The sequence below is a fragment of the Salvelinus namaycush genome, chromosome 7 (genome assembly GCF_016432855.1).
Source record: "Salvelinus namaycush isolate Seneca chromosome 7, SaNama_1.0, whole genome shotgun sequence".
In the NCBI taxonomy this organism is placed as follows: domain Eukaryota; kingdom Metazoa; phylum Chordata; class Actinopteri; order Salmoniformes; family Salmonidae; genus Salvelinus; species Salvelinus namaycush.
Genome location: NC_052313.1, coordinates 8,159,356 through 8,186,357, shown reverse-complemented (window position 1 = coordinate 8,186,357; position 27,002 = coordinate 8,159,356). Strand labels below are relative to the sequence as shown.

The 27,002-nt window shown below is 43.9% G+C and overlaps 1 protein-coding gene across 1 annotated transcript in view; it reads right to left on the bottom strand.

Annotated features, from left to right (window-relative positions):
* The window catches only part of LOC120050489 (catenin delta-2-like), a 363,309-nt gene that overhangs the window by 171,204 nt on the left and 165,103 nt on the right, over nt 1-27,002 (bottom strand). The window lies entirely within an intron of this gene.

The window sequence follows — 27,002 nt, the reverse complement described above, 5'->3', positions numbered from 1 at the left end:
AGGTTGAAGACCATAAGGCCGTGAGTTATGTGTAGCTGTGTGAGGCCAGTTAGGTTATTGTGTTAGACTTCTCACATGTTTGTTGTGGAATGGAGAGACATGAGGAATACAGGAGGGATGGGAATACCTACTGTGTGGCTCACCGCTCTGCTATAATTGTCTCTCTCTCTACTCATTTTCTCAAACTTTTTCTCCACACTTTTCACTCTCTCACTGTATCGTTCTCTCTCCTCTGTAAACCTCCACTGACTACCCCAGGAATACAGTACTGACTACCCCAGGAATACAGTACTGACTACCCCAGGAATACAGTACTGACTACCCCAGGAATACAGTACTGACTACTCCAGGAATACAACACTGACTACCCCATGAATACAATACTGACTACCCCAGGAATACAACACTGACTACCCCAGGAATACAGTACTGATTTTTCCAGGAATACAGTACTGACTACCCCAGGAATACAGCACTGACTACTCCAGGAATACAGTACTGACTACTCCAGGAATACAGTATTGACTACTCAAAGAATAGAGTACTGGCTACTCCAGAGAATACAGTACTGACTACTCCAGGAAAACCGTACTAACTACCCCAGGAATACAGTACTGACTACTCCAGGAATACAGTACTGACTACTCCAGGAACACAGTACTGCCTACTCCAGGAATACAGTATTGACTACTCCAGGAATACAGTACTGACTACTCCAGGAATACAGTACTGACTACCCCAGAGAATACAGTACTGACTACTCCAGGAATACAGTACTGACTACTCCAGGAATACAGTACTGACTACCCCAGAGAATACAGTACAGACTACTCCAGGAATACAGTACTGACTACCCCAGAGAATACAATACTGACTACTCCAGAGAATACAGTACTGACTACTCCAGGAATACAGTACTGACTACTCCAGGAATACAGTACTGACTACCCCAGAGAATACAATACTGACTACTCCAGGAATACAGTACTGACTACTCCAGAGAATACATTATGTAACCTGAGCCCTGCAGATTTTTTACCTTGACCAATAAAATGGGATTTATGGTTCCTCCTTCTTCTGGTAGATAAATACAGCCCTGTATGTGAATGGATTGTATCTGCTGCAATGATAACTGTTGGTTAGAAAGATAGAGGGATCAGGGGAGGACAGAGACGGAGGGATGGAGAGCAGAGATAAAGGGATGAAGGTGGAATGAGATGGAGGGATGAGGGAGTTAGAGATGGAGCAGGGGATCCCCGAGCATTTAAGGGATTTAAAGAGAGAGCCCCGCACACAGGAGATTAGATCAAGTGTGTGTGTGCATGTGTTCGTGTGTGTGTGTGTGTGTGTGTGTGTGTGTGTGTGTGTGTGTGTGTGTGTGTGTGTGTGTGTGTGTGTGTGTGTGTGTGTGTGTGTGTGTGTGAGCGTGTACACGTGCGTGCATTTGTGTGTGACAGTTAATAGAACGTGGAGTGATCTGCTGATAAGATAAGTGTGTGTGCCAGCAACCAGAGGTGTGTGTGTGTGTGTGTGTGTGTGTGTGTGTGTGTGTGTGTGTGTGTGTGTGTGTGTGTGTGTGTGTGTGTGTGTGTGTGTGTGTGTGTGTGTGTGTGTGTGTGTGTGTGTGTGTGTGTGTGTGTGTGTGTGTGTGTGTGTGTGTCACTGTGTTCAATAGAAAGTGCAGTGATGGACTGATAAGATAAACATGGTCAGCCTCCATTAATTAAAAGCAGACAAAAGACCTCAAATGAAACACCAATCATCTCAACACACTTAGCTAATAACAAAGACACAGGTATCATCACAAATTAAACCCTATTCCCTATATAGTGCACTACAGTTGACAAGTGCCTAAAGGACACTGGACATACAGGGACACAGGCCAGATTGGCAAAAGCTAAACACCATGAAACAGGAACCCATTATATATTTAGGATTCACTTTTTACCACGACACCCTGAACAGAAAGACTGCACAGGGTGAATGACAGATCTGACACCCTGAACAGAAAGACTGCACATGGTGAATGATAGATCTGACACCCTGAACAGAAAGACTGCACAGGGTGAATGACAGATCTGACACCCTGAACAGAAAGACTGCACAGAGTGAATGATAGATCTGACACCCTGAACAGAAAGACTGCACAGGGTGAATGATAGATCTGACACCCTGAACAGAAAGACTGCACAGGGTGAATGACAGATCTGACACCCTGAACAGAAAGACTGCACAGGGTGAATGATAGATCTGAAACCCTGAACAGAAAGACTGCACAGGGTGAATGATAGATCTGACACCCTGAACAGAAAGACTGCACAGGGTGAATGATAGATCTGAAACCCTGAACAGAAAGACTGCACAGGGTGAATGATAGATCTGACACCCTGAACAGAAAGACTGCACAGGGTGAATGATAGATCTGACACCCTGAACAGAAAGACTGCACAGGGTGAATGATAGATCTGACACCCTGCACAGAAAGACTGCACAGGGTGAATGATAGATCTGACACCCTGAACAGAAAGACTGCACAGGGTGAATGATAGATCTGACACGCTGAACAGAAAGACTGCACAGGGTGAATGATATATCTGACACCCTGAACAGAAAGACTGCACAGGGTGAATGATAGATCTGACACCCTGAACAGAAAGACTGCACAGGGTGAATTATAGGTCTGACACCCTGAACAGAAAGACTGCACAGGGTGAATGATAGATCTGACACCCTGAACAGAAAGACTGCACAGGGTGAATGACAGATCTGACACCCTGAACAGAAAGACTGCACAGGGTGAATGACAGATCTGACACCCTGAACAGAAAGACTGCACAGGGTGAATGACAGATCTGACACCTTGAAAAGAAAGACTGCACAGGGTGAATGACAGATCTGGGACAGGGGAACAGACCACTGTTGTGCAACTAGGCATTTGATGCATGAACACATGTGTACCACACACACACACACACACACACACACACACACACACACACACACACACACACACACACACACACACACACACACACACACACACACACACACACACACACACACACACACACACACACACACACACACACACACACAGACAATCTCTCGCTCTCTCTGAATTCATTACAATTCAATTTAAGGGATCTATTGGCATGGGAAACATATGTTAACGTTGCCAAAGCAAGTGAACTAGATAATAAACAAAAGTGAAATAAACAATAAAAATTAACATAAAAAATGACACTCACAAACGTTCCACAAGAATAAAGACATTTCAAATGTCATATTATGTGAAAATAGTTAAAGTACAAAAGGGAAAATAAATAAATATAGGTTGTATTTACAGTGGTGTTTGTTCTTCACTGGTTGCCCTTTTCTTGTGGCAACAGGTCACACATCTTGCTGCTGTGATGGCACACTGTGGTATTTCACCCAGTAGATATGGGAGGTTATCAAAATTGGATTTGTTTTCAAATTCTTTGTGGATCTGTGTAATCTGAGGGAAATATGTGTCTCTAATATGGTCATACATTTGTCAGGAGGTTAGGAAGTGCAGCTCAGTTTCCACCTCATTTTGTGGGCAGTGTGCACATAGCCTGTCTTCTCTTCAGAGCCAGGTCTGCCTACAGCGGCATTTCTCAATAGCAAGGCTATGCTCACTGAGTCTGTACATAGTCAAAGTTTCCTTAAATTTGGGTCAGTCACTGTGGTCAGGTGTTCTGCCACTGTGTACTCTCTATTTAGGGCCAAATAGCATTCTAGCTAGCTCTGTTTTTTTGTAAATTCTTTCCAATGTGTCAAGTAATTATCATTATGTTTTCTCATGATTGGGTTGGGTCACGTTGTGTTGCTGTTCTGGGGCTCTGTTTGTGTTTGTGAACAGAGCCCCAGGACCAGCTTGATTAGGGGACTCTTCTCCAGGTTCATCTCTCTGTAGGTGATGGATTTGTTATGGAAGGTTTGGGAATCGCTTCCTTTTAGGTGTTTTCTGGATGTTGATAATTAGCTGGTATCAGCCTTGTTCTGCTCTGCATGCATTATTTTGAGTTTTTACGTTGTACACTGAGGATATATTTGCAGAATTCTGCATGCAGAGTTACAATTTGGTGTTTGTCCCATTTTGTGAATTCTTGGTAGGTGAGCAGACATCAGACCTCACAACCATGAAGGGTAATGGGTTCTATAACCTTTTCAAATATTTTTAGCCAGATCCTAATTGGTATGTCGAATTTTATGTTCCTTTTGATGGCATAGAAGACACTTCTTGCCTTGTCTCTCAGATCGTTCACAGCTTTGTGGAAGTTACCTGTGGTGCTGATGTTTAGGCCGAGGTATGTATAGTTTTTTGTGTGATCTAGGGCAACGGTGTCTAGATGGAATTTGTATTTGTGGTCCTGGCGACTGGAACTTTTTTGGAACACCATTATTTTGGTCTTACTGAGATTTACTGTCAGGGCCCAGGTCTGGCAGAATCTGTGCAGAAGATCTAGGTGCTGCTGTAGGCCCTCCTTGGTTGGTGACAGCACCAGATCATCAGCAAACAGTAAACATTTAACTTCAGATTGTAGTAGTGTTAGGTTGGGTGCTGCAGACTGTTCTATTGCCCTTGCCAAATCGTTGATATATATGTTGAAGAGGGTGGGGCTTAAGATGTATCACTGTCTCACCCCACGGCCCTGTCGAAAGAAATGTGTGTGTTTTTTGCCAATTTTAACCACACATTTGTTGTTTGTGTACATGGATTTTATAATGTTGTATATTTTTTCCCCCAACACCGCTTTCCATCAATTTGTATAGCAGACCCTCATGCCAAATTGAGTGAAAAGCTTTTTTTTTTTTTTTTAAATCAACAAAGCATGAGAATACTTTGCCTTTGTTTTGGTGTATTTGTTTGTCAATTAGGGTGAATACGTGGTCTGTCGTACAGTAATTTGGTAAAAAGCCAATTTGACATTTGCTCGGTACATTTTTTTCACTGAGGAAATGTACGAGTCTGCTGTTAATGATAATGCAGAGGATTATCCCAAGGTTGCTGTTGACGCATATCCCACGGCAGTTATTGGGGTCAAATCTGTCTCCACTTTTGTGGATTGGGGTGATCAGTCCTTGGTTCTAATTATTGGGGAAGATGCCAGAGCCAAGGATGATGAAAAAGAGTTTAAGTATAGTCAATTGGAATTTGTGGTCTGTATATTTTATAATTTCATTGAGGATACCATCAACACCACAGGCCTTTTTGGGTTGGAGGGTTTGTATTTTGTCCTGTGGTTCAGTCAATGCAATTGGAGAATCCAGTGTGTTCTGGTAGTCTTTAATATTTGATTCTAAGATTTGTATTTGATCATGTATATGTTTTTGCTGTTTGTTCTTTGTTTTAGGGCCCAAAAAATTGGAGAAGTGGTTTATCCATGCATCTCATTTTTGGATAGATAACTCTTCGGGTGTAAGTGGGCTGACTGTGAATGCTCTGAGAGACTCTCGGTTGAGTCTCTCTCTCTCTACTCTAAGGAGAGTCGGTGACATATCTCATTTAAGATAATGTAGCTACGGCTAGCTAGCATTTCCTTAATTCAAACGTTAGGGAAGTGAGAAGTATCTGACTCTGGAGAATTATCTGACCCAATAGAAAACTTGTAGCATATCTGGTCCTACCCAAAATTCCTTGGGAGTGACAGGTCCACACAGGAGGCTTGGCGGCCCGGGCAACCGGCAGCGACTAATCTGATTGGACAAGGCCTGTCAGGGTTGATGACTAATTGGACAGCTCAGTTTGGTGGTTGCGCATATTAAAGCACATGCTAATTAGTTACCCTTCAATCATCATCAATCTCTGAGGGACTGAGAGCGAGAGAGAGAGAGAGAGGGGAGGGTCTCTCTTGGTTTCTCTCTGTATTTCTGTCTCATTCTTTCAACCCCCCACCCCCTTCCCTCTCGACCCCCCCTGTCCCCAGGACATACTTCAGTAAAGGTGGTCTATTTAAGCAGTGATCTCTCAGGCTGAAGTCAATACACAGCATTCAGTAATTACACTGATAAACACAACACAATGAGATGCAAGAGGAGGAAACATGGAACTTGGCGATGAAGCTTTAATTAGACCTAGTCCGAAATTAAGATAGTGGAAAGATCCAGGAAAAAACTAACACCATTGATGGTTACACACTGAGGAATGTGAGCACATAAACATTAGGAAATTGCGGTGTTGGATGCACACACACATTTTCACACTTCACACAACATATATACACCCACATGTGTACACAAAGACACACACTCACAAAAATTCACACTGACTTTGTGTACAGCGCGTATGTGTGTGTGATGTGTGTGTGATGTGTGTGTGATGTGTGTGTGATGTGTGTGTGATGTGCGTGTGATGTGTGTGTGTGTGTGTGTGTGTGTGTGTGTGTGTGTGTGTGTGTGTGTGTGTGTGTGTGTGTGTGTGTGTGTGTGTGTGTGTGTGTGTGTGTGTAGGTGAGAAAGGGCTGACAGCGCAAAACAGAAATCCCAGACACACAGATAAATCAATAAAGAGAGAAAGAGAGAGAGCTTTGGCAATGTAAACATGTTTCCCATGCCAATAATTAAATTGAGAGAGAGAGAGAGAGAGAGAGAGAGAGAGAGAGAGAGAGAGAGAGAGAGAGAGAGAGAGAGAGAGAGAGAGAGAGAGAGATAGAGAGAGATACAGAGAGAGAGAGAGATATAGAGGGAGAGAGATATATAGAGAGAGATACAGAGAGAGAGAGAGATATAGAGAGAGATACAGAGAGAGAGAGAGGTATAGAGAGAGAGATATATATAGAGAGATATATAGAGAGAGAGATATATAGAGAGAGATACAGAGAGAGGGAGAGAGATATATATATAGAGAGAAAGAGAGATATATAGAGAGAGAGAGATATATAGAGAGAGATATATAGAGAGAGATACAGAGAGAGAGAGAGAGATAGAGAGAGATACAGAGAGAGAGATATATATAGAGAGAGATATATATAGAGAGATATAGAGAGAGAGAGATATATAGAGAGAGATACAGAGAGATATATATATATATATATATATATATATATATAGAGAGAGAGAGAGAGATATATAGAGAGAGATATAGAGAGAGAGAGATATAGAGAGAGAGAGATATATATAGAGAGAGATATATAGAGAGAGATACAGAGAGAGAGAGATATATATATATATAGAGAGAGAGAGATATAGAGAGAGATATAGAGAGAGAGAGATATAGAGAGAGATATAGAGAGAGATATAGAGAGAGCGAGATAGAGAGAGAGATATATATAGAGAGAGATACAGAGAGAGAGAGAGAGAGAGATATAGAGAGAGAGAGATATAGAGAGATATATATATAGAGAGAGAGATATATAGAGAGAGATATAGAGAGAGAGATATAGAGAGAGATATAGAGAGAGATATATAGAGATAGAGAGAGATATAGAGAGAGATATAGAGAGAGATATAGAGAGAGATATAGAGAGAGAGAGATAGAGAGAGAGAGATACAGAGAGAGAGAGATACAGAGAGATATAGAGAGAGATACAGAGAGAGATACAGAGAGAGAGATACAGAGAGATACAGAGAGAGATACAGAGAGATACAGAGATACAGAGAGAGAGAGAGAGAGAGAGAGAGAGAGAGATGGTATTCCCATCCTCCAAACTACTCAGGGCATATGCTAATTTGGTATAGAGCAGACCTAACTCACTCTATTGAATTAATCAAAACAGGAACATTTTACATTTGGCTAGAAATTCAAAAGGAAATTATCGCAACAGACAAAAATGTCCTCCAGTGTGCTACCTATATCCCCCCACTAGAATCCCCATACTTTAATAAAGACAACATTTCCATCCTAGAGGGGGAAATCAATCATTTCCAGGCCCAGGGACATGGACCAGTCTGTGGCGACCTAAATGGCAGAACTGGACAAGAACCTGACACCCTCAGTACACAGGGGGACAAACACCTACCTGGAGGAGACAGCATTCCCTCCCCAAGGCACATCTAGGACAACATAACCAACAAAAACGGGTCACAACTCCTGCGGCTCTGTCGCAAGCTGGGTCTGTACATAGTCAATGGTAGGCTTCGAGGGGACTCCTATGGTAGGTACACCTATAGCTCATCTCTTGGCAGTAGTACTGTAGACTACTTTATTACTGATCTCAACCCAGAGTCTCTCAGAGCGTTCATAGTCAGCTCACTGACACCCCTATCAGATCACAGCAAAATCACAGTCTACTTGAACAGAGCTTTGCTCAATCATGAGGCATCAAAGCCAAAGGAACTGAATAATATTAAGAAATTATATTGATGGAAGGAAACTAGCGCTGGAAACCTACAAAAAAAGAAATAGGCAACAACAAATTCAATCCCTTTAAGACAACTTTGTGGACAAACATTTCACTGTAATAGTGAAGGTGTAAACTTGGCAGTAGAAAACCTAAACAGTATATTTGACCTCTCAGCTTCCCCATCAAATCAAAAAAATTCAAACAGAAAACCAAAGAAAATTAACAACAATAAGAAATGGTTTGATGAAGAATGCAAAAACCTAAGAAAGAAATTGAGAAACCTGTCCAACCAAAAAGATAGACCCAGAAAACCTGAGTCTACGCCTTCACTATGGCGAATCACTTAAACAATACAGAAAACCTGAGTCTACGCCTTCACTACGGTGAATCACTTAAACAATACAGAAAACCTGAGTCTACGCCTTCACTATGGCGAATCACTTAAACAATACAGAAAACCTGAGTCTACGCCTTCACTACGGTGAATCACTTAAACAATACAGAAAACCTGAGTCTACGCCTTCACTATGGCGAATCACTTAAACAATACAGAAAACCTGAGTCTACACCTTCACTACGGTGAATCACTTAAACAATACAGAAAACCTGAGTCTACACCTTCACTATGGCGAATCACTAAAACAATACAGAAAACCTGAGTCTACACCTTCACTATGGCGAATCACTTAAACAATACAGAAAACCTGAGTCTACGCCTTCACTATGGCGAATCACTTAAACAATACAGAAAACCTGAGTCTACACCTTCACTACGACGAATCACTTAAACAATACAGAAAACCTGAGTCTACGCTTTCACTACGGTGAATCACTTAAACAATACAGAAAACCTGAGTCTACGCTTTCACTATGGCGAATCACTTAAACAATACAGAAAACCTGAGTCTACACCTTCACTATGGCGAATCACTTAAACAATACAGAAAACCTGAGTCTACGCCTTCACTACGGCGAATCACTTAAACAATACAGAAAACCTGAGTCTACACCTTCACTACGGCGAATCACTTAAACAATACAGAAAACCTGAGTCTACACCTTCACTACGGCGAATCACTTAAACAATACAGAAAACCTGAGTCTACACCTTCACTACGGTGAATCACTTAAACAATACAGAAAACCTGAGTCTACACCTTCACTACGGCGAATCACTTAAACAATACAGAAAACCTGAGTCTACGCTTTCACTATGGCGAATCACTTAAACAATACAGAAAACCTGAGTCTACACCTTCACTATGGCGAATCACTTAAACAATACAGAAAACCTGAGTCTACGCCTTCACTACGGCGAATCACTTAAACAATACAGAAAACCTGAGTCTACGCCTTCACTACGGCGAATCACTTAAACAATACAGAAAACCTGAGTCTACACCTTCACTACGGTGAATCACTTAAACAATACAGAAAACCTGAGTCTACGCTTTCACTATGGCGAATCACTTAAACAATACAGAAAACCTGAGTCTACACCTTCACTACGGCGAATCACTTAAACAATACAGAAAACCTGAGTCTACACCTTCACTACGGCGAATCACTTAAACAATACAGAAAACCTGAGTCTACGCTTTCACTATGGCGAATCACTTAAACAATACAGAAAACCTGAGTCTACACCTTCACTATGGCGAATCACTTAAACAATACAGAAAACCTGAGTCTACACCTTCACTATGGTGAATCACTTAAACAATACAGAAAACCTGAGTCTACACCTTCACTATGGCGAATCACTTAAACAATACAGAAAACCTGAGTCTACACCTTCACTATGGTGAATCACTTAAACAATACAGAAAACCTGAGTCTACGCCTTCACTATGGTGAATCACTTAAACAATACAGAAAACCTGAGTCTACACCTTCACTATGGTGAATCACTTAAACAATACAGAAAACCTGAGTCTACACCTTCACTATGGTGAATCACTTAAACAATACAGAAATACACTACGGAAAAAGAAGGAACAGGAACAAATGCATTGAATCTAATCACTTCTGGGAAAATTGGAAAACATTAAACAAACAACAACACGAAGAGTCATCTATCCAAAACGGAGATGTGTGGATAAACCACTTCTCCAATCTGTTTGGCCCTATAACAAAGAACAGACAGCAAAAACATATACATGATCAAATACAAATCTTAGAATCAACTATTAGAGACTACCAGAACCCACTGGATTCTCCAATTACAATGAATGAACCACAGGACAAAATACAAACCCTCCAACCCAAAATGGCCTGTGGTGTTGATGGTATCCTCAATGAAATGCTAAAAATATACAGACCACAAATTCCAATTGGCTATACTAAAACTCTTTAACATCATCCTTAGCTCTGGCATCTTCCCCAATATTTGGAACCAAGGACTGATCACCCCAATCTACAAAAGTGGAGACAAATTTGACCCCAATAACTACTGTGGGATATGCGTGAAGAGCAATCTTGTGACAATCCTCTTCATTATCATTAACAGGAGACTCGTACATGTCCTCAGCGAAAACAATGTACTGAGGAAAAACTTACGACATTATGAAAACCATGTACACAAACAACAAGTGTAATGTTAAATTTGGCAAAAAACACACACATTTATTTCTACAGGGCTGTGTGGTGAGACAGGGATGCAGCTTAAGCCCCACCCTCTTCAACATATATATCAACGAATTTGCGAGGGCACTAGAACAGTCTGCAGCATCCGGCCTCACCCTACTAGAATCTGAAGTTAAATGTCTACTGTTTGCTGATGATCTGGTGCTTCTGTCACCAACCAAGGAGGGCCTACAGCAGCACCTAGATCTTCTGCACAGATTCTGCCAGACCTGGGCCCTGAAAGTTAATCTCAGTAAGACCAAAATAATGGTGTTCCAAAAAAGTTCCAGTCGCCAGGACCACAAATACAAATTCCATCTAGACACCGTTACCCTAGAGCACACAAAAACTATACATACCTCAGCCTAAACATCAGCGCCACAGGTAACTTCCACAAAGCTGTGAACGATCTGAGACAAGGCAAGAAGGGCCTTCAATGCCATCAAAAGGAACATAACATTTGACATACCAATTAGGATAACCAATTGCTCTTGATGGTTATGATGTCTGGGGTCTGCTCACCAACCAAGAATTTACAAAATGGGACAAACTGAGTCTCTGCATGCAGAATTCTGAAAAAATATCCTCTGTGTACAAAGTAAAACAACAAATAATGCAGGCTAATCCAGAAAAGAGACGTTTTATTCTACAACCACCTAAAAGGAAGCGATTCCCAAGCCTTCCATAACAAAGCCATCACCTACAGCGAGATGAATGTGGAGAAGAGTCCCCTAAGCAAGCTGGTCCTGGGGCTCTGTTCACAAACACAAACAGACCCCACAGACCCCCAGGACAGCAACACAATTAGACCAAACCAAATCATGAGAAAACAAAAAGATAATTACTTGACACACTGGAAATAATTAACAAAAAACTGAGCAAACTAAAATGCTATTTGACTCTAAACAGAGAATACACTGGCCAAACCCGGACGACACCGGGCCAAATGTGAGCCGCCCTATGGGACTCCCAATCAGGGCCGGTTGTGATCCAGCCTAGATTCGAATTCTTGACCACTGTGACTGACCCAAACTTAAGGAAAGCTTTGACTATGTACAGACTCAGTGAGCATAGCATTGCTATTGAGAGAGAGAGAGACATAGAGAGAGAGAGAGCGAGACGTCCTGAGGACATTTGGTGACTTTCCCATGAGGTCCCTTAAAGGGTTATTAAGGCACAACGTTATCCCACGGACGTTTTGAGAACGTTCAAAGAATATTGGGTGATGGTCCCAAGGGTTCATTTCCCAGGGACATTTTTAGGACGTTCTTGGGATGTTGTGTCATGGTCCCCTGAAGGTCCTCTGAACGTTGTTGGGACGTTGTGTCATAGTCCCCTGAAGGTCGTCTGAACGTTCTTGGGATGTTGTGTCATAGTCCCCTGAAGGTCCTCTGAACGTTCTTGGGACGTTGTGTCATGGTCCCCTGAAGGTCCTCTGAACGTTCTTGGGACGTTGTGTCATGGTCCCCTGAAGGTCCTCTGAACGTTCTTGGGACGTTGTGTCATGGTCCCCTGAAGGTCCTCTGAACGTTCTTGGGATGTTGTGTCATGGTCCCCTGAAGGTCCTCTGAACGTTCTTGGGATGTTGTATCATGGTCCCCTGAAGGTCCTCTGAACGTTCTTGGGATGTTGTGTCATGGTCCCCTGAAGGTCCTCTGAACGTTCTTGGGACGTTGTGTCATGGTCCCCTGAAGGTCGTCTGAACGTTCTTGGGACGTTGTGTCATAGTCCCCTGAAGGTCCTCTGAACGTTCTTGGGACGTTGTGTCATGGTCCCCTGAAGGTCGTCTGAACGCTCTTGGGACGTTGTGTCATAGTCCCCTGAAAGTCCTCTGAACGTTCTTGGGACGTTGTGTCATAGTCCCCTGAAGGTCGTCTGAACGTTCTTGGGACGTTGTGTCATGGTCCCCTGAAGGTCGTCTGAACGTTCTTGGGACGTTGTGTCATGGTCCCCTGAAGGTCCTCTGAACATTCTTGGGACGTTGTGTCATGGTCCCCTGAAGGTCCTCTGAACGTTCTTGGGACGTTGTGTCATAGTCCCCTGAAGGTCCTCTGAACGTTCTTGGGACGTTGTGTCATGGTCCCCTGAAGGTCGTCTGAACGTTCTTGGGACGTTGTGTCATGGTCCCCTGAAGGTCCTCTGAACGTTCTTGGGACGTTGTGTCATAGTCCCCTGAAGGTCCTCTGAACGTTCTTGCGACGTTGTGTCATAGTCCCCTGAAGGTCCTCTGAACGTTCTTGGGACGTTGTGTCATAGTCCCCTGAAGGTCGTCTGAACGTTCTTGGGATGTTGTGTCATAGTACCCTGAAGGTCCTCTGAACGTTCTTGGGATGTTGTGTCATAGTCCCCTGAAGGTCCTCTGAACGTTCTTGGGACGTTGTGTCATGGTCCCTGGAGGTGTTTTGTTGCGTGATGGTCCCGGGTGTCCCTAACTATGAGAAAATAAATGAAATTGTATGGGTTTTTTAAGGTAAATGGTATCGCTGTTTAGCTAAAATAGTGTACAAATCTTGAATCAATGACAATATGATTACATTTGACATGATCACTTAGAACTGACTTTTCAATATGTTCCTACCTGGGATTTGAACTCACAACGTCTGAATTTGGGGTATGCTGATCTCTCTGCTACGCCAAAAAGTCAGTAGCATTCCAGACGTACCCTACTCATTCATTACCTGCTGTATAAAACATCTCTGCACTTAGCAAAAGAGTGCCATCTGCACTGCTATTTTAGTGATCCATTAATCTGACTCTTCTCTCATTGACTTCATTTACTTATTCCAGCTATTTGAGTTTAGGTTTTCAGTATAGTTGTCTAGTGTTACTGGTGTAATATTAGGACACTGTAGTAAATGTACTAGTTTTTCTTCAGTGTGTTTTTAACAGAGCTGAGATTTACTTTGAAGTGCAAAGTATAGGAATATGCGTACTGGTGAAATCAGTCATTGATACAGACATTATATTTATTTATTTTATTTCACCTTTATTTAACCAGGTAGGCCAGTTGAGAACAAGTTCTCATTTACAACTGAGACCTGGCCAAGATAAAGCAAAGCAGTGCGAAAAACAACAACACAGAGTTACACATAAACAAACGTACAGTCAATAACACAAAATAAAATAAAAATAGAAAGATCTATGTACAGTGTAAATGTAGAAGAGTAGGGAGGTAAGAAATAAATAGGCCAGAGAGGCGAAAATCATTACAATTTAGCATTAATACTGGAGTGATATATGTGCAGATGATGATGTGCAAGTAGAGATACTGGGGTGCAAAAGAGCAGGAGGGTAAGTAATAATATGGGGATGTGGTAGTCAGGTGTGCTATTTACAGATTGGCTGTGTACAGGTACCGTGATCAGTAAGCTGCTCTGACAGCTGATGCTTATAGTTAGAGAGGTAGATATAAGACTCCAGCTTCAAAGATTTTTGCAATTCGTTCCAGTCATTGGCAGCAGAGAACTGGAAGGAAAGGCGGCCAAAGGAAGTGTTGGCTTTGGGGGTGACCAGTGCAATATACTTGCTGGAGCGCGTGCTACTGGTGGGTGTTGCTATGGTGACCAGTGAGCTGAGATAAGGCGGGGCTTTACCTAGCAAAGACTTATAGATGACCTGGAGCCAGTGGGTTTGGTGACGGATATGTAGTGAGCGCCAGCCAACGAGAGCATACAGGTTGCAGTGGTGGGTAGTATATGGGGCTTTGGTGACAAAACGGAATGCACTGTGATGGACTTTATCCAGTTTGCTGAGTAGAGTGTTGGAGGCTGTTTTGTAAACGGCCAAAGTCAAGGATCGGTAGGATAGTCAGTTTTACGAGGGTATGTTTGGCAGCGTGGGATAGCAGGAAGAAGGGAATGCTGTGAACCAAGAGGTTGTGAGTTGAATCCCAGTTGAGGAGATGTTAAATAAAAATGACTATATGAATAAGCATGCACAATGTAATCATGTATGTCAAAATGAATCAAATATGTAAGTTGAAAAAACGTTGTGTGTCCCTAGCATTGCCAAAAGAAAGAGCTGTGACTGGATCAGTGCTTCACCAAACAGGGCCTCGATGGGCTTGGCAACACTAACAATGGGTGATGTGCAATGAAACTAGGGTGCCCTGGGATAAACTTTTTTTATCGTTTCTTTACGACCATCAGGTGACATCCCCGGGACAAAGCGGGGACTAAACAAAAACCTCCAGGGGACCTATGTCTAATTTTAGGCCGAACGTGGAAATGCAATGCATCAACGGAACGCAACTAAAGGATCTAAAGATACTGGTGTTTAAACTTAATTAAAGGGGACAAAACCTATAATGGGATGAAATGTTTAAAACGCATCTAAAATGACAAACTTGCACATGTTCAATTCAAAATGGGTCAATTTGCTGAAATGGATGACTGTGTTTTAAAGCATTAAAGGAGGTCTAAAGGGGCATTACGCTTAACAATCAAACCAACAACTGTGTCATTGTAAATTGAGTGAATTAAATGTGAATGATGGCCAATCAAATCCCAAATAAGACCCCACTAGAGAGGGCAGAGGAGCATTTAAATGCACTCTATGCAGCCCGGAGAGGCAAACTTGGAGTGTGTACAGTACGTGCAAAATGAATGAAATAAAAGTTATTCTTGTTGATGGAGGAAACGTTGAAACTGTGAATGAGGGTCTTGAAGCATTTGATGCTGTTCTCAATGACTTTCAGAATGCTCATGAATCTGTGCTAGAGCTGGTCACAGAGGAGGAACAGGGAAATGACTTTCAGAATGCTCATGAATCTGTGCTAGAGCTGGTCACAGAGGAGGAACAGGAAAATGACTTTCAGAATGCTCATGAATCTGTGCTAGAGCTGGTCACAGAGGAGGAACAGGAACATGACTTTCAGAATGCTCATGAATCTGTGCTAGAGCTGGTCACAGAGGAGGAACAGGGAAATGACTTTCAGAATGCTCATGAATCTGTGCTAGAGCTGGTCACAGAGGAGGAACAGGGAAATGACTTTCAGAATGCTCATGAATCTGTACTAGAGCTGGTCACAGAGGAGGAACAGGAAAATGACTATCAGAATGCTCATGAATCTGTACTAGAGCTGGTCACAGAGGAGGAACAGGAAAATGACTTTCAGAATGCTCATGAATCTGTGCTAGAGCTGGTCACAGAGGAGGAACAGGGAAATGACTTTCAGAATGCTCATGAATCTGTGCTAGAGCTGGTCACAGAGGAGGAACAGGAACATGACTTTCAGAATGCTCATGAATCTGTGCTAGAGCTGGTCACAGAGGAGGAACAGGAACATGACTTTCAGAATGCTCATGAATCTGTACTAGAGCTGGTCACAGAGGAGGAACAGGAAAATGACTTTCAGAATGCTCATGAATCTGTACTAGAGCTGGTCACAGAGGAGGAACAGGAAAATGAGAGCATTAACTATTATCAACCAAAAGTGAGGACTTATGAACATTTCCTGAAAGAGGTGGAAATATGGAAAAAGGCTGAAGTTGAGCCACAAATGCTCATTGAACCACACGACAGCATTTCCAATGTGTCAAAAATATAAAGTAAAACAAAGTATTCTAAGGCTGCATCCTCAGTGTCCTCTGCATGCCTCTACTAGCTCGCCAAGCATCATTACAGGACAAGCATACATTGGAACTGGAGAAAGCTCAACTGGAACAACAGAAAGATCAACTGAATGTTAGGATGTAAAAAATGCCACTGGAAACAGACATAGCAGCATATAATGCCCGACTGAAGGTCCTGGAGAGTGTTGAGTCAACTTCTCAATCCCATGCTGTGGCAGCCCACTTACTGAGCCAACAAGATGGAATGAACTCTTATTTTGAGAACCAGGAACCCGAGGTCTATGAGGAACCTGAACCATCACCTGTTGAGTTTGCTGCATTAGGTGCAGTTCCAAAGACCCCATTACAAAGGGTTTTACAACAACCGACAACAAAGCCATCAAAACCTATTCCGAAAACAGTCGTAAACCACACCCTTCAGCAGCCAACAGCAAGGTCTAGAAATCAACACAGAATCAACACTGAGGGTATCAACCATAATACCAGCCATGATAACCTCTCTACTGTCATGCAAAGGCAGAATGAAATTGCTGACCTCCTTTGTACTACAGCACAAACAGGCCACACTCCCTGTTAGGGAGATACCTATGTTTGACGGTGATCCTCTAAATTTTAGGCCATTCATGCGTGCATTTGAGCACGGTATAGAAGATAAGACAAGCAGTCACCAGGACAGGAGGACAGGCTCTATTACCTGGAACAGTACACCTCTGGTCAGTCCAAGGAGCTGGTCCTCAGTTGTCTGCATATGGAAGCCAGAAGAGGCTATGCAGAGACTAAGAGGTTGTTAAAGGAACATCAAACCGGATGATGGAAAGGGACTGGGTGGCTACGCATTCTATCTTAGAGGTTGCTGTAACGCTATGCAAGACCTACAGAACATGGAAGTGCGTAATCTTCCCACCAACGTGAAGTTGAAAATGTCAGGCCAAAATATTGCAGGATCTGTTTTATGGAGATATTCAAGATCCCCTGTCCAACCAAAGGTTTTTAAAAACCAAAACAGTAGCAGACTTTAAACAGCAGTTCTAGTCCAAGAGTAGGGGAAGCAGCTTTGCCACTGCAGTAGCTGTAGTGGCAGATTGTTCTTTTAAAGGTTTTTCAGAGTCGCAAACATTCAAAGTAAAGAGACCAGGCACCTACCCTTCTGATGATCCCAGTATCTCATGTGTATTTTGTGCTGGTGAGCATTTATTGGTTGACTACCAACAGGTGAAGGCACAGCCACACGATGCCAAGGTTGAGTTTCTGAGATCAAAAGGCCTTTGTTTTGGCTGTTTGATGAGAGGACACTTAAGTAAATAATATAAAAGAAGGAGGACCTGTCAAAGCTGTCAAAGAAAGCACCCCACTATCCTGCACATCGTAGGAAGAGAGAGATTTAGGTCTCAAAAGGCAGATATGAGTAGTGGAAGCTGGGGAAGATACCGGGGCCGATACAGATTGCGTACTTGCAATTGTGCCAGTTCAAGTAAAGATGGCAAATGGAAGCAAGTCTGTGTTCAAATCTATGCGTTTCTTGATTCTGGTAGCTCAGCAACATTTTGTACGGAGAGACTCATGAGGCTGAAAGCTGAAAGCTGAAGGCAGTGAGACTGACATTCTGCTACGTACCATGGGGCAGGAGAGTCCTACCAAGAGCTTCCAGATATCTGGAATAGAAATTGGCAATGTGGAATATGACACATTTCTTGCATTAATAAAGGTCTAAACCCAGAGGAAGATCCAAGTGACAAGAGGGAACATTCCCACTCAGAAAGATCTCAAAATGTGGTGATACCTGAAAGAGGTTCAGTTGAAGGAGATTGATGCTGAAGTTGAACTCCTATTAGCGTAAATGCTCCAAAGGCAATGGAACCCTGGAAAATTGTAAATAGCCAAGGCAATTCAGTGAAAACACTCTTTGGATGGGTGATGAACAGTCCTCTTAACAATTATTCCATGGCAGAAGAATCTGGGTGTCCTACGATGATGGCCAATCGTGTCTCAATGGCCGACCTGGGGGTTCTTCATGTAAATCAGTATAACCATGTCTTCCCTGAGAGAGAGAGAGTACGTAGAGAAGTGAGATGTCAGCTGAGGATCATAAGGTCACGGAGATGATATCAAGCTCCATAACCCTCAAAGACCGTCACTACTACTTACCGTTGCCCTTTCGCAACAAATATGTAGTCCTGCCAAACAATTGTGACATGGCAGAGAAGCGGGCTCTAAATATTATCAGGAAGTTCAAGAAGGACGAAGGTTACGCTGCAGAGTACAAAGGCTTCATGGAAGAGGTAACAACAAAAGGTTACACAGAGAAGGTACTACAAGAACAGCTCTTCAGAGGGAAAGGCAAGGTATGATACATACCACACCATGGCGTTCACCATCAGCATTAAGGAACAATACGAGTGGTGTTTGACTGTTCATCATCCTATAAAGGTACATCTCTCAACAGTGAACTCCTTCAAGGCCCTGACCTGGCAAAAACGCTTATAGGAGTCTTGCCAAGATTTCGGCTAGAGCACATTGTCATGATGGCAGACATCGAAGGAATATTCCATCAAGTACGTGTCCATGAAGATGACTTAGACTTCCTACGATTCCTATGGTGGCCGGACGGTGATACTAACAAAAGATTGGAGGAGTACAGAATGATGGTACATCTTTTCGGTGCTATATCCTCTCCAAGTTCTGCAAACTTTGCACTGTGAAAGACGGCCGAAAGTAACTGGGAGAGGTAAGATGAAGAGGTGATTCAAACAGTTAAGTCCAACTTCTATGTTGATGACTGCCTCAAGTCAGTGGCCACAGAAGAACAAGTCATAGCTCTCACAAAAACCTCATATGTGTGCTCTCGGGGTGGGATCAAATTGACCAAGTGGGTCAGCAACAGCCGCGCTGTGCTGGCTTCTATCCCTGATGAACACAAAGCCAAGCAGATAAAATAACTGGACCTGGACAGAGAGAAGCTGCCTGGTGAAAGAGCACTTGGAATCCGATGGAACATTGAAAGTGATGTGTTTACCTTCCGAGTCACTATCAAGAACAGACCCCTTACAAGAAGAGGTTTTCTCTCAACTGTCAGCTCTGTTTATGATCCTTTAGGTTTCACTGCCCCATTCATACCAAAGGCAAATAAAATTATTCAAGAGCTCTGTAAGCTAAAGTGTATAAATATGAACAGGCACACACACACACACACACACACACACACACACACACACACACACACACACACACACACACACACACACACACACACACACACACACACACACACACACACACACACACACACACACACACACACACACACAATATATGCAATATGAATGTATATGATGAAATCTTAGGTACACGTACCTTTATGATTTATATTGACCTGATTGTCCATTCATTGTACTGTGGTAAGTGTGTTAGGTTAAACACACGAAGTTGGGCCTTCGGGGGGAGGAGTCCTAGCTAGAGGCGGATGCGGTATAGTCTTTTGACCACACAGACATATATATGTCAAGTAATCTAAGATTTAAGTTGATTGGAGAATAATTTTTTGTTAGATATAAGAAAAATAAAGCTTTTTGTTTCACCATATCCCTGGATCTCATTGAATGTTTCTTCCGTTTGGGAACTTCGTATGTGGACTGTATGTGGACTGTATGTGGACTGTATGTGGACTGTATGTGGACTGTATGCGTCCGAAACAACACCACTTCAGGCTTGGACATTGGCTATGGTCAACCAATAAGGAAGCCACTACACTCTTCTCTCCTCTACCTTTCTCTTTTCCACCTCTTCTCTCCTCTACCTCTTCTCTACCTCTTCTCTACCTCTTCTCTACCTCTACCACTTCTTCTACACTCTTCTCTCCTCTACCTCTCCTCTACCTCTTCTCTACCTCTACCACTTCTTCTATTCTCTTCCCTCCTCTACCTGTTTTCTTATCTTCCTCTCCTCTACCTCTTCTCTTCCTCTCCTCTTCCTCTTTACTTCTCTATCTCTTCTCTTTCAGTCTATGTTCAGTCAAAGTGGGGAAACAACATAAAACAAACAGCTTGTTATTTCACTATGAACAGACAGACAGCGTAATCCCTGGTTAACTAGTCTGTATGTGTAGGTGGAGTGGTTGTTGGAGATTGACATTGCTCTCTAAGTTGATATTTTAAATATATTAAAACTAGATCGAAGTAATATTGTGTGTTTTTATGTGTGTGTGTGTGTGCGCCTGTTCATATGTATGTGACTGGGTGTGTGTGTGTGTGTGTGTGTGCGCCTGTTCATATGTGTGTGACTGTGTGTGTGTGTGTGTGCGCCTGTTCATATGTGTGTGACTGTGTGTGTGTGTGTGTGTGTGTGCCTGTTCATATGTGTGTGACTGGGTGTGTGTGTGTGTGTGTGCGCCTGTTCATATGTGTGTGACTGGGTGTGTGTGTGTGTGTGTGTGCCTGTTCATATGTGTGTGACTGGGTGTGTGTGTGTGTGTGTGTGTGCCTGTTCATATGTGTGTGACTGGGTGTGTGTGTGTGTGTGTGCCTGTTCATATGTGTGTGACTGGGTGTGTGTGTGTGTGTGTGTGTGTGTGTGTGTGTGTGTGTGTGTGTCTCTGTTCATATGTGTGTGACTGGGTGTGTGTGTGTGTGTGTGTGTGTGTGTGTGTGTGTGTGTGTGTGTGTGTGTGTGTGCCTGTTCATATGTGTGTGACTGGGTGTGTGTGTGTGTGTGTGTGTGTGCCTGTTCATATGTGTGTGACTGGGTGTGTGTGTGTGTGTGTGTGTGCGCCTGTTCATATGTGTGTGACTGGGTGTGTGTGTGTGTGTGTGTGTGCCTGTTCATATGTGTGTGACTGGGTGTGTGTGTGTGTGTGTGTGTGCGCCTGTTCATATGTGTGTGACTGGGTGTGTGTGTGTGTGTGTGTGCCTGTTCATATGTGTGTGACTGGGTGTGTGTGTGTGTGTGTGTGCCTGTTCATATGTGTGTGACTGGGTGTGTGTGTGTGTGTGTGTGTGTGTGTGTGTGTGTGCCTGTTCATATGTGTGTGACTGGGTGTGTGTGTGTGTGTGCCTGTTCATATGTGTGTGACTGGGTGTGTGTGTGTGTGTGCCTGTTCATATGTGTGTGACTGGGTGTGTGTGTGTGTGTGTGCGCCTGTTCATATGTGTGTGACTGGGTGTGTGTGTGTGTGTGTGTGCCTGTTCATATGTGTGTGACTGGGTGTGTGTGTGTGTGTGCCTGTTCATATGTGTGTGACTGTGTGTGTGTGTGTGTGTGTGTGTGCGCCTGTTCATATGTGTGTGTCTGTGTGTGTGTGTGTGTGTGTGTGCCTGTTCATATGTGTGTGACTGGGTGTGTGTGTGTGTGTGTGCGCCTGTTCATATGTGTGTGACTGGGTGTGTGTGTGTGTGTGTGTGCCTGTTCATATGTGTGTGACTGGGTGTGTGTGTGTGTGTGTGCCTGTTCATATGTGTGTGACTGGGTGTGTGTGTGTGTGTGTGCGCCTGTTCATATGTGTGTGACTGGGTGTGTGTGTGTGTGTGCCTGTTCATATGTGTGTGACTGTGTGTGTGTGTGTGTGTGTGTGCGCCTGTTCATATGTGTGTGACTGGGTGTGTGTGTGTGTGTGTGTGTGTGCCTGTTCATATGTGTGTGACTGGGTGTGTGTGTGTGTGTGCCTGTTCATATGTGTGTGACTGGGTGTGTGTGTGTGTGTGTGTGTGTGCCTGTTCATATGTGTGTGACTGGGTGTGTGTGTGTGTGTGCCTGTTCATATGTGTGTGACTGGGTGTGTGTGTGTGTGTGTGTGCCTGTTCATATGTGTGTGACTGGGTGTGTGTGTGTGTGTGTGTGTGTGTGTGTGTGTGTGTGTGTGTGTGTGTGTGTGTGTGTGTGTGTGTGTGTGTGTGTGTGTGTGTGTGTGCCTCTGTTCATATGTGTGTGACTGGGTGTGTGTGTGTGTGTGTGTGTGTGTGTGTGTGTGTGTGTGTGTGTGTGTGTGTGTGTGTGTGTGTGTGTGTGTGTGCCTGTTCATATGTGTGTGACTGGGTGTGTGTGTGTGTGTGTGTGTGCCTGTTCATATGTGTGTGACTGGGTGTGTGTGTGTGTGTGTGTGTGCCTGTTCATATGTGTGTGACTGGGTGTGTGTGTGTGTGTGTGTGTGTGTGCGCCTGTTCATATGTGTGTGACTGGGTGTGTGTGTGTGTGTGTGTGTGTGCCTGTTCATATGTGTGTGACTGGGTGTGTGTGTGTGTGTGTGTGCGCCTGTTCATATGTGTGTGACTGGGTGTGTGTGTGTGTGTGTGTGTGTGTGTGCCTGTTCATATGTGTGTGACTGGGTGTGTGTGTGTGTGTGTGCCTGTTCATATGTGTGTGACTGTGTGTGTGACTGTGTGTGTGTGTGTGTGTGTGTGTGTGTGTGTGTGTGTGTGTGTGTGTGTGTGTGTGTGTGTGTGTGTGTGTGTGTGTGTGTGTGTGTGTGTGTGCCTGTTCATATGTGTGTGACTGGGTGGAGAGACAATCCATTTCTGTTTTGCTTATAACCAAACTAGCTAACAAATGGATGATTAGCTTGTGCACCTGCCTAGTAGCCCACAGAGACTCACAGAGACAATAAGACTTATTACTGTGAAAAAAGCTGCTATCTAACAACATACACCTCAACAATAGAAATGGGAGAAACTCCCCAAATACAGGTGTGCCAAGCTTGTAGCTACTCTTATAATTAAGGTGTTAAAATGTAATTTTATCGACGACGATGATGATGATGATGATGACGATGATGATGATGTTAATAATATATGAACAGTGTGTGTGCGGGTGTGTGTGTGTGTGTGTCTTGGTTTTAGCAGTCAGAAGCTGTAATTTAACCTGATTGTCACATCTACTCCTGCTTCCCCTCTCCGACGTTCAGCGTCACCACTTTACTGAACCACCGGTCCTGGTAACCATCATTACGCTCACCTGGCATCAATCATTACGCTCCTCATGACGAGGCACACATGGACTCCATTTCCTCACTCATTACGTTCCCTATATCTGGCACTCAGTTAGGTTTATTCCCCAGGCAGTATTGATGTTTCCTGTTCATACACTTCTCTTGTTTCTTGTACTGTTCCATGTTTTGTTTATTATTAAACTCACCACCTGCACTTGCTTCCCGACTCCCAGCGTCTACGTTACAGAATATTGCCTCAACAAATGGAAGTAGCAGGAAATCAGGACATCTCCCAGATGGTCGACTAATAGGGACGCCTACTTCGTGAACACCACGACCAGCTGGCGCAACTGGGGACGGCTATGGAAGAGGTTCTTCGCAGTCTTCAACGTCTCGAACATACACGAGAGGCGTTGCCTTCAACTAGAGGAGGATACTCTGCCACTAGCCGACCCAGCGAGCAAGCACACCAGTCCATTCAGCAGTCTGCCCAGGTCAGCTATGCCCATTTGTCCCTCCCAGAAAAATATGACAGAACCCCTTCTAAATGCTGTGGCTACCTACTCCAGTGCTCCTTCTATGTTGCGCACCTGATGGGAGCCCTCACCACTGAGAGGTCCAAGGTTGCCATGGTTATTTCTCTGCTGACTGGGCAGGCGTTGGAGTGGACTACGGCTGTCTGGTAGAGAGGAGAGGAGGAGCTGGATTCATATGATGGGTTCATGGGTCTGTTCAGAGGTATCTTCGATCATCCACTGGAAGGCAGAGAGGGGGGTGCGTGCCTATTCCAACTACAGCAGGATGACCAGACTGCTGCAGAGTACGCATTCACCTTCCTGACTGTAGCAGCATCCAGCAGATGGAATGAGCCGGCACTCCATACACTATTCAGAAGAGGACTCCCTTCCAGTGTGTCCTGGGTTATCAGCCGGTCCTGGCTCTGTGGACTCCGAGCCAGACCAAAGCCCCTGCGGTGGACGACTGGTTCCAGCGCGCAGAGGAGGTTTGGAGAGATGCTCATGTGAGGCTCCAGCTTGCCGTCCATCGCCAGAAAGAGCAGGTTGATTGCCACCACAGTGAGGTGCCCGTTCTATCCTGGTTCTATCCTGGCGATCGTGTCTGGCTCTCCACCAGGAACCTCCCACTCTGCCTGCCCTGTAAGAAGCTGAGCCCCTGGTTTGCGGGGCCATTCAATGTTCTCCGGAGGGTCAACAAGGTTACGTATAGATTACAGCTCCGCAGTGACTACCGTATCTCACCCTCCTTTCATATTTCTCCTCAGGCCGGTGGTTGCTGGTCCCCTGGCTGAGGCTGTCCCCCACGACACCCCTCCGCTACCCTTGGACATCGAGGGAGGTCCCACCTATGCCGTCAGATCAATCCTGGACTCCCGACGTCGTGCAGGTTGGCTCCAGTACCTGGTGGACTGGGAGGGGTACGGTCCTGAGGATCGGTGTTGGGTTCTGGTGAAGGACATTCTGGATCCTAACATCTGTGATTTCCACCTTCACTGTCCGGACCGTCCCGCTCCTCACCCTCGGAGCCTTCCCCCTGGCTGGTGCTGTCCAGAGGTGGGGCGGGTACTGTCACGTCTACTCCTGCTCATTTCACGCACCTGCTCCTCATGACGAGGCACACCTGGACTCCATTTCCTCACTCATTACCTTCCCTATATCTGGCACTCAGGTTTATTCCCCAGGCAGTATTGATGTTTCCTGTTCGTACACTTCTATTGTTTCTTGTATTGTTCCATGTTTCGTTTATTATTAAACTCACCACCTGCACTTGCTTCCCGACTCCCAGCGTCTACGTTACACTGATCAAAGGCTTAATTCTCTGAGTCATATAGAGCAGAGGGCTCTGCATTCATGTAGATACCGCTACTGAGGTGTGTGTGTTTGTGTGTGCATGCGTCACACACCACTCAAGTGCTTCAGAAGGATTAACCAGGACTAAACCCAGCCAGCCAGAAAGTGAAGGGGAGAGGGAGAGAAGACGCGGGGAGAGCGAGAGAGAGAGAGGAATACTACTATTAATGACATCTCAATTCTTATGTTCAGTGCATTTGGAAAGTATTTAGACCCCTTGACTTTTTCCAAATTATATTACGTTACAAAATGTTTTCAATTTTTATTTTTCTCTCATCAAGCTACACACAATACACCATAATGACAAATCAAAAATAGGTTTTTAGATATTTTTGCTAATTTATTAAAAATAGAAAAACGGAAATATCACATTTACAGAAGAATTCAGACCCGTTACTCAGTACTTTATAGATGCACCTTTGGCAGCGATTACAGCCTCAAGTCTTCTTGGGTATGACGCCACAAGCTTGGCACACCTGTATTTGGAGAGTTTCTCCCATTCTTCTCTGCAGATCCTCTCAAGTTCTGTCAGGTTGGATGGGGAGCATCGCTGCACAACTATTTTCAGGTCTCTCCAGAGATGTTCGATCAGGTTCAAGTCCGGGCTCTGGCTGGGCAACTCAAGGACATTCAGAGATTGTCCCGAAGCCAATCCTGCTGTCACGCCCTGACCATAGAGAGCCCTTGGTTCTCTATGTTGTAGTACAGGGGTGTCAAACTCATTCCATGGAGGGCCTAGTGTCTGCAGGTTTTTGGTTTTTCCTTTCAATAAAGCCCTAGACAACCAGGTGTGGGGAGTTCCTAACTAATTAGTGATGTTAATTCATCAATCAAGTACAAGGGAGGAGCGAAAACCCGCAGACACTCGGCCCTCCGTGGAATGAGTTTGACACCTGTGTTGTAGTAGGTCAGGGCGCGACTAGGGGGTGTTCTAGTTTATATTTCTATGTTGGTGTTTTGTATGGTTCCCAATTAGAGGCAGCTGGTAATCGTTGCCTCTAATTGGGGATCATATTTAGGTAGCCGTTTTTCCCACCTGTGTTTGTGGGATATTGTTTGTTTGTGTTTGTGTTTGTTGCACCACTGAGGTTACGTTTCGTTGTTGGTTAATTGTTTTTTCTGGAAGTTTCTCTGCAAATAAAGATGTGGAACTCAACACACGCTGCACCTTGGTCCCGTCCTTATTATGAACGTGACACCTGCGTTGTCTTGGCTGTGTGCTGAGGGTCATTATCCTGTTGGAAGCTGAACCTTCGCCCCAGTCTGAAATCTGTTTGTCATTATGAGGTATTGTGTGTCGATTGTTGAAGATGTTTTTTTATTTCATCCATTTTAGAATAAGGCTGTAACGTAACAAAATGTGGAAAAGGGAAGGGGTCTGAAATACTTTCTTAATTTGGGAGTGCGTAATGGGAGTGGTTACACAATCAGTGAGAGTACTGAATACAATACCGACAACTTGTGTGTTCATGTTGTTTTCGTAGATGTTAAAGGGAAATAAACCTTAGCTGTATATATTGTACTGTATTACAAGGTTTGAAGAGATAGTTTAACACTCTTTAGAGTGGGCAACATAGGATGTGTTAGGGGGTATTGGTGTTATTATCGGGTTAGTGGAGATAGTTTAACACTCTTTAGAGTGGGCAACATAGGATGTGTTAGGGTGTATTGGTGTTATTATCGGGTTAGTGGAGATAGTTTAACACTCTTTGGAAGG